Here is a 12,428-nt window from a genome sequence, read left to right on the forward strand (position 1 = left end):
TGGCTCATGCCTGTAATCTCAGCACTTTGGGAGGCTGAGGCGGGCAGATCACGAGGACAGGAAATCGAGACCATCCTGGCTAACACGGTGAAACCCCGTCTCTACTAAAAATACAAAAAATTAGCCCTAAGTGTGGTGGCGGGTGCCTGTAGTCCCAGCTACTCAGGAGGCTGAGGCAGGAGAATGGTGTGGACCCGGGAGGCGGAGCTTGCAGTGAGAGGAGATCGTGCCACTGCACTCCAGCCTGGGCAACAGAGCGAGACTCTGTCTCAAAAAAAAAAAAAAAGAGAGAAAGAAAGAGGTTTAATGGACTCCTAGTTCCACATGGCTGGGCAGGCCTCACAATCATGGCGGAAGGCAAAGAAGGAGCAAAGTCATTTCTTACATGGCAGCAGGCAAGAGGGCATGTGCAGGGGAACTCCCCTGTATAAAACCATCAGATTAGCCAGGCCTGGTGGCTCATGCCTGTAATCCCAGAACTTTGGGAGGCTGAGGTGGGCGAATCACTTGAGTTCAGGAGTTCAAGACCAGCCTGGCCAACATGGAGAAACCCTGTCTCTACTAAAAAATACAAATATTAGCCAGGTGTGGTGGTGGGTGCCTGTAATCCCAGCTACTCAGGAGGCTGAGGCAGGAGAATCACTTGAACCCAGGAGGTGGAGGTTGTAGTGAGCCGAGATCACGCCACTCTACTCCAGCATGGGCGACACAGTGAGACACCATCTCAAAAAAAAAACCTATCAGATCTCATGAGACTTATTCACTATCACGAGAACAGCACAGGAAAACCCACCCCCATGATTCAGTTACCTCTCACTGGGTCCCTCCCATGACACGTGGGGATTATTACAATTCAAGGTGAGATTTGGGTGGGGACACAGCGCCAAACCATATCACTTTTTTCCTTTATAGACATTTGAACTTAAGAACTTAATAAGCCTGGGCACGGCTCATGCCTGTAATCCCAGCACTTTGAGAGGCCGAGGTGGGCGGATCACTTGAGGCCAGGAGTTTGAGACCAGCCTGGCCAACAGGGTGAAACTCTGTCTCTATTAAAAAATACAAAAATTAGCCGGGTGTGGTGGTACGCACCTGTAGTCCCAGCTACTCGAGAGGCTGAGGCAGGAGAATCACTTGAACCTGGAAGGTGGAGGTTGAAAAAAAAAAAACAAAACTTTGAAATATTACAGAAATATAGAACAAAGAGTGATCAGTCTCCATATTTCTGCCTTCAAAGATAACCACCGTGTTAGTCCATTTTCACACTGCTATAAAGATACTACCTGAGACTGGGTAATTTATAAACAAAAGAGGGTTTAATTGATTCAGTTCCACATGGCTGGGGAGGCCTCAGGAAACTTACAGTCATAGCAGAAGGTGAGAGGAAGCAAGGCACACCTTCACAAGGCAGCAAGAGGGAGACACAACAAACGGGAAACTGCCAAACACTTTCAAAACCATCAGCTCTCGTGAGAACTCCCTCACTATCACAAGAACAGCATGGGGGAAACCGCCCTCATGATCCAGTCACCTCCCACCAGGTCCCTCCTTCAACACATGGGGGTTGCAATTTGAGATGAGATTTGGGTGGGGACACAGAGCCAAACCATATCAACCACTGTTAACAGCTTGATAGATGTTTCTTCAGACTGCCTGGGTTTCATTTTCAGCCCTTCCATTTAGCTGACAGCCTTGGACAAATGATTTGTCCTCACATTGTCCCAGTTTTCTCGTCTCAGCATAATAGTACAGGCTTGCAGAGTTTGATGAAGGTTTAATAAAATAATATATGTAAAGTGTTCAGCATTGTGCCTGACATACAGTACATGCTTAATAAATGCTAGTTTGTGTACATATATTTGCATATAGTCAGAATAAGTCTGCAATAACAAACAACCTCCCAAATATCTGTGGCTTAACACAAGTTTTTTTCTTGTCTTACACCAATTGTTAGGGCACTTTCTCCATGTAATCACTCAGAGATGGAGGCTGATGGCAGTTCCACCCTATTCTGGTCAAAATCTGAAATACATGACATCTTTAGTGACCAGAATAGTGAAAAGAGACTGGAAAATCACACATGGAACTTTTACTGCCTCATCCCATAATTGACATACTTCCCTTCCGCTCACAATTTATTTGCCATATTAGTAATTGTAACCCTGCCTAGCTACCAAGTTAGCAGGGAAATTCAAAGTAGAGAATATTTGGTGACTGCTTAACCTCTGTCACAATCCACATGTTTTTTCCCTAGCATCGTATAATATTGTCCAAACTGTGTTGTAATTTTTTTTTTGGCATGTGACATTGCTTTCTTTTAATTGAAGTGAAGACAAAACCTGGTCACGTTCAGAGATTAACAGCCTCATCCAGGTGATCAAGTACAATTTTGCCTTTCTTGGTTAACCACGTCCTAATTTCAAGGTATTTCCACATGTTCTTTAAAATCAGCTGAAACTGCCCTGCGCAGGCTCACACCGCGGCTCTGTACGAAGGGCTTGCACCCGCCTGCAGCCAGACGGCATCTCACTAGATGTCATCATCATCAAAGAGATCTTCAAAACCATTTAAAAAGTCTACATTGAACAGCCTTTTCATTAGTTGCCAAGTCCATCAAAAACCTGGTGCTGCCTGCCGCCTCGTCCAGGTCCACGTAGGGCCCGGCGCCCTCGGGAAACATCTCGTCCACGGCCAGCTTCATCTTGGGCTGTGGCGCTCTAGGCCCACTTCCGGCCACGGGGCCACTTCCTATTTTTCTATTTTTTAACAACTCCCCATATTAACATTCGTTCACTCATTGACTGTTAAGCCCTTCTATGTATCAGGAATTGTTCTAGGTACTAGGACATATCAGTGAAGAAAACATTTGTTAATCCTTGCCTTCGTGTAGTTTATTAGATTGTGAACAGATCAGAAAAAAAAAACATGTAAAAACTTATAAAATGTTAGAAGGTGATCAAAGTTATGGTGAAAAATAGGAAAGGGAAGAGGCAGAAGGAGTGTTGAGGTGCACTGTTAAATAGAGTAGTCAGAGAAGACCTCTCTGAAATGTCATTTGAGTTAAATTCTGAAAGGTGTGAGGAAGTGAGCCTTATGACTATGTTTAGAGGAAGAGCATTCCAAGAAAATACAACTGTCAGAGTGGCTTGGTGATGCCTGAAAATGCATTTTACTATTTTTGTACATGTCTGAAATTTTCCATGAAAAAAGTTAAAAACAAGTAGCCCTGGTAAAAGGGAGGTCGAGGCGGGTGGATCACTTGAGGTCAGGAGTTGGAGACCAGGCTGGCCAACATGCTGAAACCTCGTCTCTACTAAAAATACAAAACAAAATTAGCCGGGTGTGGTGGCGGGTGCCTGTAATCCCAGCTACTTGGGAGGCTGAGGCAGGAGAATCGCTTGAACCCAGGAGGCGGAGGTTGCAGTGAGCTAAGATTGCGCCACTGAACTCCAGCCTGGGTGGGCAGAGTAGGACTCCATCTCAAAAGAAAAAAAAAAGAAAAAAGAAAAAAAAAATCTTACCAGTGTACCTCCTCAGAAATAATGTTTTAACTTGTTTGTTTCTCCACACCTTCCTTAACTCTGGCTCCAGACATTGCTGGTTTTTACTGCATCATTGTTTCTCATATGCTAATTTCATCTTTCCAATTATTTGCTAAATTCTTAATCATGTCTTATCCTTTTTTTTTCCCCCCTTTGTATCATTTCCTTCAGGGTGATTGGACATATAATAAATTATCTTTAAAAAATAGTAAATTGAGAAGTAAAACTTAGTGATGGCTTTACTAAATATGTCAGTCTCTAATAATTCTTATAGCATTTTACTATGTTGAGGATGTAAAAAAGCAGGTTGCAGAAAATATTATATCTACAAGCAATTTAAAAGTTTTTAGCATTAGGGCCGGGAGCAGTGGCTAGCGCGTGATCCCAGCACTTTGGGAGGTCAAGGCGGGCGGATCGCGAGATCAGGAGATCGAGACCATCCTGGCCAACATGGTGAAACCCGTCTCTACTTAAAAAAAAAAAAAAAAAAATTAGCCAGGAGTGGTGGCGTGCGCCTGTAGTCCCAGCTACTCGGGAGGCTGAGGCGGGAGAATCACTTGAACCCAAGAGGCAGAGGTTGCAGTGAGCTGACATTGCACCACTGCACTCCAGCCTGGGCGACGGAGCAAGACTCTGTCTAAAAAAAATAAACGTTTTTAGCATTAAAGAGCTGGTACTGCCAGACAGTATGGTTTACACCTGTTATCCCAGCACTTTGAGAGGCTGAGGTCTCAAGAGTTTGAGACCAGCCTGGGCAATACAGTGAGGCTCCATCTCTACAAAAAATAAAAAACAAAATTAGCCAGGCATGGTGCTAAAAGCCTGTAGTCCTAGCTACTCAGGAGGCTGAGGTGGGATTGATCACACTACTGCACTCCAGCCTGAGCAACAGAGCAAACCCTATCTCAAAAAAAAAAAAAAGAAAGTTGGTTCAAAAATACTTTGGATATTTTTTCAAGCAACTGGACAGATGCAAGGTACAATTGGAAAATAAACCTTTCTTAGTCACATACTTATGATTCTTTCACTTAAATTTATTCTTTCGGGCCAGGCACGGTGGCTCAAACCTGTAATCTCAGCACTTTGAGAGGTCAAGGCAGGCAGATCGCGTGAGGTCAGGAGTTTGAGACCAGCCTGGCCAACATGGAGAAACTGCATCTCTACTAAAAATACAAAAATTAGCTGGGTGTGGTGGCGTGCGCCTGTAATTCCAGCTACTTGGGAGACTGAGGCATGAGAATTGCTTAAACCCAGGAGGCAGAGGTTGCAGTGAGCCAGGATCGTGCCACTGCACTCCAGCCTAGGTGACAGAGTGAGACTCAGTCTCAAAAAAATAAATAATTTTTTTTCAGTTTATTTACTTACTGTTGCCATAGAAACAGGCTACACTGCATAAACATTTTGAGTAAATTCTACATTTTTTGCTTAAGATGCCCAAGAGTCTCAACAATTAGATGATTGTCATTGAAGCAAAAAATGAAATCAGCCTCATTCAGTCCAAAGAGTTTGCTCAACTCCCTAAACCTTATTTAACTTGATTGTGAGGTCACTTCCAGACACCACTGGGAGTTTCTCTAAAAGACCACTCACTTAGAACCACCCTGCATTGAAGGGAAGCGGTGACAAGCTGCTCAAGTAGTAAGGAAGAACTCTTGTCACAGACAAATTTGTCAGTGTTAGTCACACAACTAGAACATAATGTTTAAACAAAAATGTATGACATTGCTAGAAAGCTATGTCAGAAGAACTGCGGCCAAAGCAAAGAGAATTACAGACATAAGGAGAATTGCACTTTCATGACATGAATAACTTAGAAGACTGGTACATAAAAAAAAGCTCTGTGTTTTGTTTTCAGTTTGGTTTTCATAATTTAGTTCACCCTAATTGTAATCTATTTGATATGAGGCAACATCTCTATTTTGAGAACAATGTTGTTACCTTAGAAAGGAAGGGTTACAGCATTATGCTGACATGCAGTTGGAAACATTTTTAGGATTTGGAATGATTTATTTTTTAGTATCAGACTACCTAAGCATAGCCTTTATCTAATAATAAAAACAGTTTTAGAATAGTGGCCATACCTCAGTGTCAAACACAGAAAACATATGGCATAATCATAATTCAATGGTCACCCAAGTTGCTTTGAGACGATGAACAGTAGTTTTCTTTTTTTTTTTTTTTTTTTTTTTTGAGACGGAGTCTTGCTCTGTGCCCCAGGCTGGAGTGCAGTGGCGCGATCTCGGCTCACTGCAAGCTCCGCCTCCCGGGTTCACACCATTCTCCTGCCTCAGCCTCCCGAGTAGCTGGGACTACAGGCGCCCGCCAACACACCCGGCTAATTTTTTGTATTTTTAGTAGAGACGGGGTTTCACTGTGTTAGCCAGGATGGTCTCGATCTCCTGACCTCGTGATCCGCCCGCCTCGGCCTCCCAAAGTGCTGGGATTACAGGCTTGAGCCACCGCGCCCGGCCTGAACAGTAGTTTTCATCTCTGAACCTCAATTTTCTCATCTGAAAAATGGAAACACAAAATACCTTTTTTGTGTTTTGTGTTGTTTTGTGTTGTGTTGTGTTGTTGTTGGGTTTTTTTGTTTGTTTGTCTTTTTTTTGAGACAGGGTCTCGCTCTGTCACCCATCCTGGAGTACAGCTCACTGCAGCCTCGACCTCCCAGGCTCAGGCTATCCTCCACCTCAGCCTGAGATATCAAAGCTAAAACATGAAAAATGAAGAAGACTTGTCTAAGAAACTTCTTAGTTGGCTAAGAGGGGAAAGTAGTTTAGGCAGAAGATCCAGCATTGAATTGATTTTGAAGCAGTGTCGAAAGGAAAGCCAACATGGCTACATTGTAGAGAGACGGGACCCAGATCTTAGAGGCTTTATAAAGGATTTGGCCTTTGTACTGAAGGTAGTGGAAAGCCATTTAAGTTTTTTGTTTGTTTCTTTGCCTTTTGGTTTATATATTTAAGCAGGGAAGTGACATGATCACTTGCATGTTAAAAAGATCATTCTGGGCACTATGTACACAGTGGAGTGGAGGAGATAATGGCGCACAAACACTGTAATATATATGTGAGTAAACCAATTAGGAGGCAGCTGGAGGACATGGATTAGGGATTGACAGAGAAGGGGGAAAATATGGACTGATTCATGAGATATTTAAGAAATAGGATCAGTAGATTGTGAGGTAAGGATAAATGAATCAAGGATGACTTTCAGATTTTTGGCTTAAGCTAATGGGTGGAGGCCGTTTACTTAAATAGGGAATACTCAAGGAGGGGAAGGCTTGGGAAGGAGAATCGTGAATCATAGTTGATCATCACATAGAATACACAATAAGCCAATAAGAGTACTAAAGTCTCAGGGTGCAAATCACATATATATGTGTGCAAACACAGGTTCTCATAAAAATCATACTTATGGCTTACTCACTAAATCTTGCTTTATAAGTTCTGGATGATTCTTTCCTTTCGATAGTCTCTTCCAATCCTATTCATGGGCATTTCTGATCTTTTCAGACCAGGTCTTGGGTGTTGTAGTGGTTGGAGCTTCAAACTGCACATTTTGGAGCCTTTTCTTTTCTATAGATTTCAAAACTTCTTTATTTTATTTTTTATTTTTTTAGAGATGGGGTTTCACCGTGTTAGCCAGGATGGTCTCGATCTCCTGACCTCGTGATCCACCCACCTCGGCCTCCCAAAGTGCTGGGATTACAGGCGTGAGCCACCACGCCTGGCCAAAACTTCTTGTTTTTTCTTTTTTTTTTTTTCTTTTTTTTTTTTTTATTATACTTTAGGGTTTTAGGGTACATGTGCACAATGTGCAGGTTTGTTACATATGTATCCATGTGCCATGTTGATTTCCTGCACCCATTAACTCGTCATTTAGCATTAGGTGTATCTCCTAATGCTGTCCCTCCCCCCTCCCCCCACCCCACAACAGTCCCCGGAGTGTGATGTTCCCCTTCCTGTGTCCATGAGTTCTCATTGTTCGATTCCCACCTATGAGTGAGAACATGCGGTGTTTGGTTTTTTGTCCTTGCGATAGTTTACTGAGAATAATGTCTTCCAGTTTCATCCATGTCCCTACAAAGGACACGAACTCATCATTTTTTATGGCTGCATAGTATTCCATGGTGTATATGTGCCACATTTTCTTAATCCAGTCTATTGTTGTTGGACATTTGGGTTGGTTCCAACTCTTTGCTATTGTGAATAGTGCCGCAATAAACATACGTGTGCATGTGTCTTTATAGCAGCATGATTTATAGTCCTTTGGGTATATACCCAGTAATGGGATGGCTGGGTCAAATGGTATTTCTAGTTCTAGATCCCTGAGGAATCGCCACACTGACTTCCACAATGGTTGAACTAGTTTACAGTCCCACCAACAGTGTAAAAGTGTTCCTATTTCTCCACATCCTCTCCAGCACCTGTTGTTTCCTGATTTTTTAATGATGGCCATTCTAACAGGTGTGAGATGGTATCTCACTGTGGTTTTGATTTGCATTTCTCTGATGGCCAGTGATGATGAGCATTTCTTCATGTGTTTTTTGGCTGCATAAATGTCTTCTTTTGAGAAGTGTCTGTTCATGTCCTTCGCCCACTTTTTGATGGGGTTGTTTGTTTTTTTCTTGTAAATTTGTTGGAGTTCATTGTAGATTCTGGATATTAGCCCTTTGTCAGATGAGTAGGTTGCAAAAATTTTCTCCCATTCTGTAGGTTGCCTGTTCACTCTGATGGTAGTTTCTTTTGCTGTGCAGAAGCTCTTTAGTTTAATGAGATCCCATTTGTCAATTTTGGCTTTTGTTGCCATTGCTTTTGGTGTTTTAGACATGAAGTCCTTGCCCACGCCTATGTCCTGAATGGTATTGCCTAGGTTTTCTTGTAGGATTTTAATGGTTTTAGGTCTAACATATAAGTCTTTAATCCATCTTGAATTAATTTTTGTATAAGGTGTAAGGAAGGGATCCAGTTTCAGCTTTCTACATATGGCTAGCCAGTTTTCCCAGCACCATTTATTAAATAGGGAATCCTTTCCCCATTTCTTGTTTTTGTCAGGTTTGTCAAAGATCAGATAGTTGTAGATATGCGGCATCATTTCTGAGGGCTCTGTTCTGTTCCATTGATCTATGTCTCTGTTATGGTACCAGTACCATGCTGTTTTGGTTACTGTAGCCTTGTAGTATAGTTTAAAGTCAGGTAGCGTGATGCCTCCAGCTTTGTTCTTTTGGCTTAGGATTGACTTGGCGATGCGGGCTCTTTTTTGGTTCCATATGAACTTTAAAGTAGTTTTTTCCAATTCTGTGAAGAAAGTCATTGGTAGCTTGATGGGGATGGCATTGAATCTATAAATTACCTTGGGCAGTATGGCCATTTTCACGATATTGATTCTTCCAACCCATGAGCATGGAATGTTCTTCCATTTGTTTGTATCCTCTTTTATTTCATTGAGCAGTGGTTTGTAGTTCTCCTTGAAGAGGTCCTTCACATCCCTTGTAAGTTGGATTCCTAGGTATTTTATTCCTTTGAAGCAATTGTGAATGGGAGTTCACTCATGATTTGGCTCTCTGTTTGTCTGTTATTGGTGTACAAGAATGCTTGTGATTTTTGTACATTAATTTTGTATCCTGAGACTTTGCTGAAGTTGCTAATCAGCTTAAGGAGGTTTTGGGCTGAGACAATGGGGTTTTCTAGATATACAATCATGTCATCTGCAAACAGGGACAATTTGACTTCCTCTTTTCCTAATTGAATACCCTTTATTTCCTTCTCCTGCCTGATTGCTCTGGCCAGAACTTCCAGCACTATGTTGAATAGGAGCGGTGAGAGAGGGCATCCCTGTCTTGTGCCAGTTTTCAGAGGGAATGCTTCCAGTTTTTGCCCATTCAGTATGATATTGGCTGTGGGTTTTTCGTAGATAGCTCTTATTATTTTGAGATATGTCCCATCAATACCTAATTTATTGAGAGTTTTTAGCATGAAGGGTTGTTGAATTTTGTCAAAGGCCTTTTCTGCATCTATTGAGATAATCATGTGGTTTTTGTCTTTGGTTCTGTTTATATGCTGGATTACATTTATTGATTTGCGTATGTTGAACCAGCCTTGCATCCCAGGGATGAAGCCCACTTGATTATGGTGGATAAGCTTTTTGATGTGCTGCTGGATTCAGTTTGCCAGTATTTTATTGAGGATTTTTGCATCAATGTTCATCAAGGATATTGGTCTGAAATTCTCTTTTTTGGTTATGTCTCTGCCAGGCTTTGGTATCAGGACGATGCTGGCTTCGTAAAATGTGTTAGGGAGGATTCCCTCTTTTTCTATCGATTGGAATAGTTTCAGAAGGAATGGTACCAGTTCCTCCTTGTACCTCTGGTAGAATTCAGCTGTGAATCCATCAGGTCCTGGACTCTTTTTGGTTGGTAAGCTATTGATTGTTGCCACAATTTCAGAACCTGTTATTGGTCTATTCAGAGATTCAACTTCTTCCTGGTTTAGTCTTGGGAGGGTGTATTTGTCGAGGAATTTATCCATTTCTTCTAGATTTTCTAGTTTTTTGCATAGAGGTGTTTGTAGTATTCTCTGATGGTAGATTGTATTTCTGTGGGATCGGTGGTGATATCCCCTTTTTCGTTTTTTATTGCATCTATTTGATTCTTCTCTCTTTTCTTCTTTATTAGTCTTGCTAGCGGTCCATCAATTTTGTTGATCTTTTCAAAAAACCAGCTCCGGGATTCATTAATTTTTTGAAGGGTTTTTTGTGTCTCTATTTCCTTCAGTTCTGCTCTGATTTTAGTTATTTCTAGCCTTCTGCTAGCTTTTGAATGTGTTTGCTCTTGCTTTTCTAGTTCTTTTAATTGTGATGTTAGGGTGTCAATTTTGGATCTTTCCTGCTTTCTCTTGTGGGCATTTAGTGCTATAAATTTCCCTCTACACACTGCTTTGAACGTGTCCCAGAGATTCTGGTATGTTGTGTCTTTGTTCTCATTAGTTTCAAAGAACATCTTTATTTCTGCCTTCATTTCATTATGTACCCAATAGTCATTCAGGAGCAGGTTGTTCAGTTTCCATGTAGTTGAGCGGTTTTGAGTGAGTTTCTTAATCCTGAGTTCTAGTTTGATTGCACTGTGGTCTGAAAGACAGTTTGTTATAATTTCTGTTCTTTTACATTTGCTGAGGAGAGCTTTACTTCCAACTATGTGGTCAATTTTGGAATAGGTGTGGTGTGGTGCTGAAAAAAATGTATATTCTGTTGACCTGGGGTGGAGAGTTCTGTAGATGTCTATTAGGTCCACTTTATGTAGAGCTGAGTTCAATTCCTGGATATCCTTGTTAACTTTCTGTCTTGATGATCTGTCTAATGTTGACAGTGGGGTGTTAAAATCTCCCATTATTATTGTGTGGGAGTTTAAGTCCCTTTGTAGGTCACTGAGGACTTGCTTTATGAATCTGGGTGCTCCTGTGTTGGGTGCATATATATTTAGGATAGTTAGCTCTTCTTGTTGAATTGATCCCTTTACCATTAGGTAATGACCTTCTTTGTCTCTTTTGATCTTTGTTGGTTTAAAGTCTATTTTATCAGAGACTAGGATTGCAACCCCTGCCTTTTTTTGTTTTCCAGTTGCTTGATAGATCTTCCTCCATCCCTTTATTTTGAGTCTATGTGTGTCTCTGCACGTGAGATGGGTTTCCTGAATACAGCACACTGATGGGTCCTGACTCCTTATCCAGTTTGCCAGTCTGTGTCTTTTGATTGGAGCATTTAGCCCATTTACATTAAACGTTAATATTGTTATGTGTGAATCTGATCCTGTCATTATGATGTTAGTTGGTTATTTTGCTTGTTAGTTGCTATAGTTTCTTCCCAGCCTCGATGGTCTTTACAATTTGGCGTGTTTTTGCAGTGGCTGGTACCAGTTGTTCCTTTCCATGTTTGGTGCTTCCTTCAGGAGCTCTTTTAGGGCAGGCCTGGTGGTGACAAAATCACTCAGCGTTTGCTTGTCTGTAAAGTATTTTATTTCTCCTTCACTTATGAAGCTTAGTTTGGCGGGATAGGAAATTCTGGGTTGAAAATTCTTTTCTTTAAGAATGTTGAATATCGGCCCCCACTCTCTTCTGGCTTGTAGAGTTTCTGCTGAGAGATCAGCTGTTAGTCTGATGGGCTTCCCTTTGTGGGTAACCCGACCTTTCTCTCTGGCTGCCCTTAACATTTTTTCCTTCATTTCAACTTTGGTGAATCTGACAATTATCTGTCTTGGAGTTGCTCTTCTCGAGGAGTATCTTTGTGGCATTCTCTGTATTTCCTGAATCTGAATGCTGGCCTGCTTTGCTAGATTGGGGAAGTTCTCCTGGATAATATCCTGCAGAGTGTTTTCCAACTTGGTTCCATTCTCCCCATCATTTTCAGGTACACCGATCAGATGTAGGTTTGATCTTTTCACATAGTCCCAAATTTCTTGGAGGCTTTGTTCATTTCTTTTTATCCTTTTTTCTCTAAACTTCCCTTCTCTCTTCATTTCATTCATTTCATCTTCCATCAGCGATACCCTTTCTTCCAGTTGATCGCATCTGCTACTGAGGCTTCTGCAATCTTCGCGTAGTTCTCGAAACTTGGCTTTCAGCTCCATCAGCTCCTTTAAGCCCTTCTCTCCATTGGTTATTCTAGTTATCCATTCTTCTAATTTTTTTTCAAAGTTTTTAACTTCTTTGCTATTGTTTTGAATTTCCTCCCGTAGCTCAGAGTAGTTTGATCGTCTGAAGCCTTCTTCTCTCAACTCATCAAAGTCATCCTCCATCCAGCTTTGTTCTGTTGCTGGTGAGGAACTGCATTCCTTTGGAGGAGGAGAGGTGCTCTGTTTTTTAGAGTTTCCAGTTTTTGTGTTCTGTTTTT

General features: G+C 41.6%; 1 pseudogene; it reads right to left on the reverse strand.

Annotated features, from left to right (window-relative positions):
• Positions 1-2,325: 2,325 nt before the first annotated feature.
• On the reverse strand, positions 2,326-2,759 carry LOC100585043 (annotated as a pseudogene).
• Between the last annotated feature and the right edge of the window lie 9,669 nt (positions 2,760-12,428).

The sequence above is a fragment of the Nomascus leucogenys genome, chromosome 1a, assembly GCF_006542625.1.
Source record: "Nomascus leucogenys isolate Asia chromosome 1a, Asia_NLE_v1, whole genome shotgun sequence".
NCBI classification, from domain to species: domain Eukaryota; kingdom Metazoa; phylum Chordata; class Mammalia; order Primates; family Hylobatidae; genus Nomascus; species Nomascus leucogenys.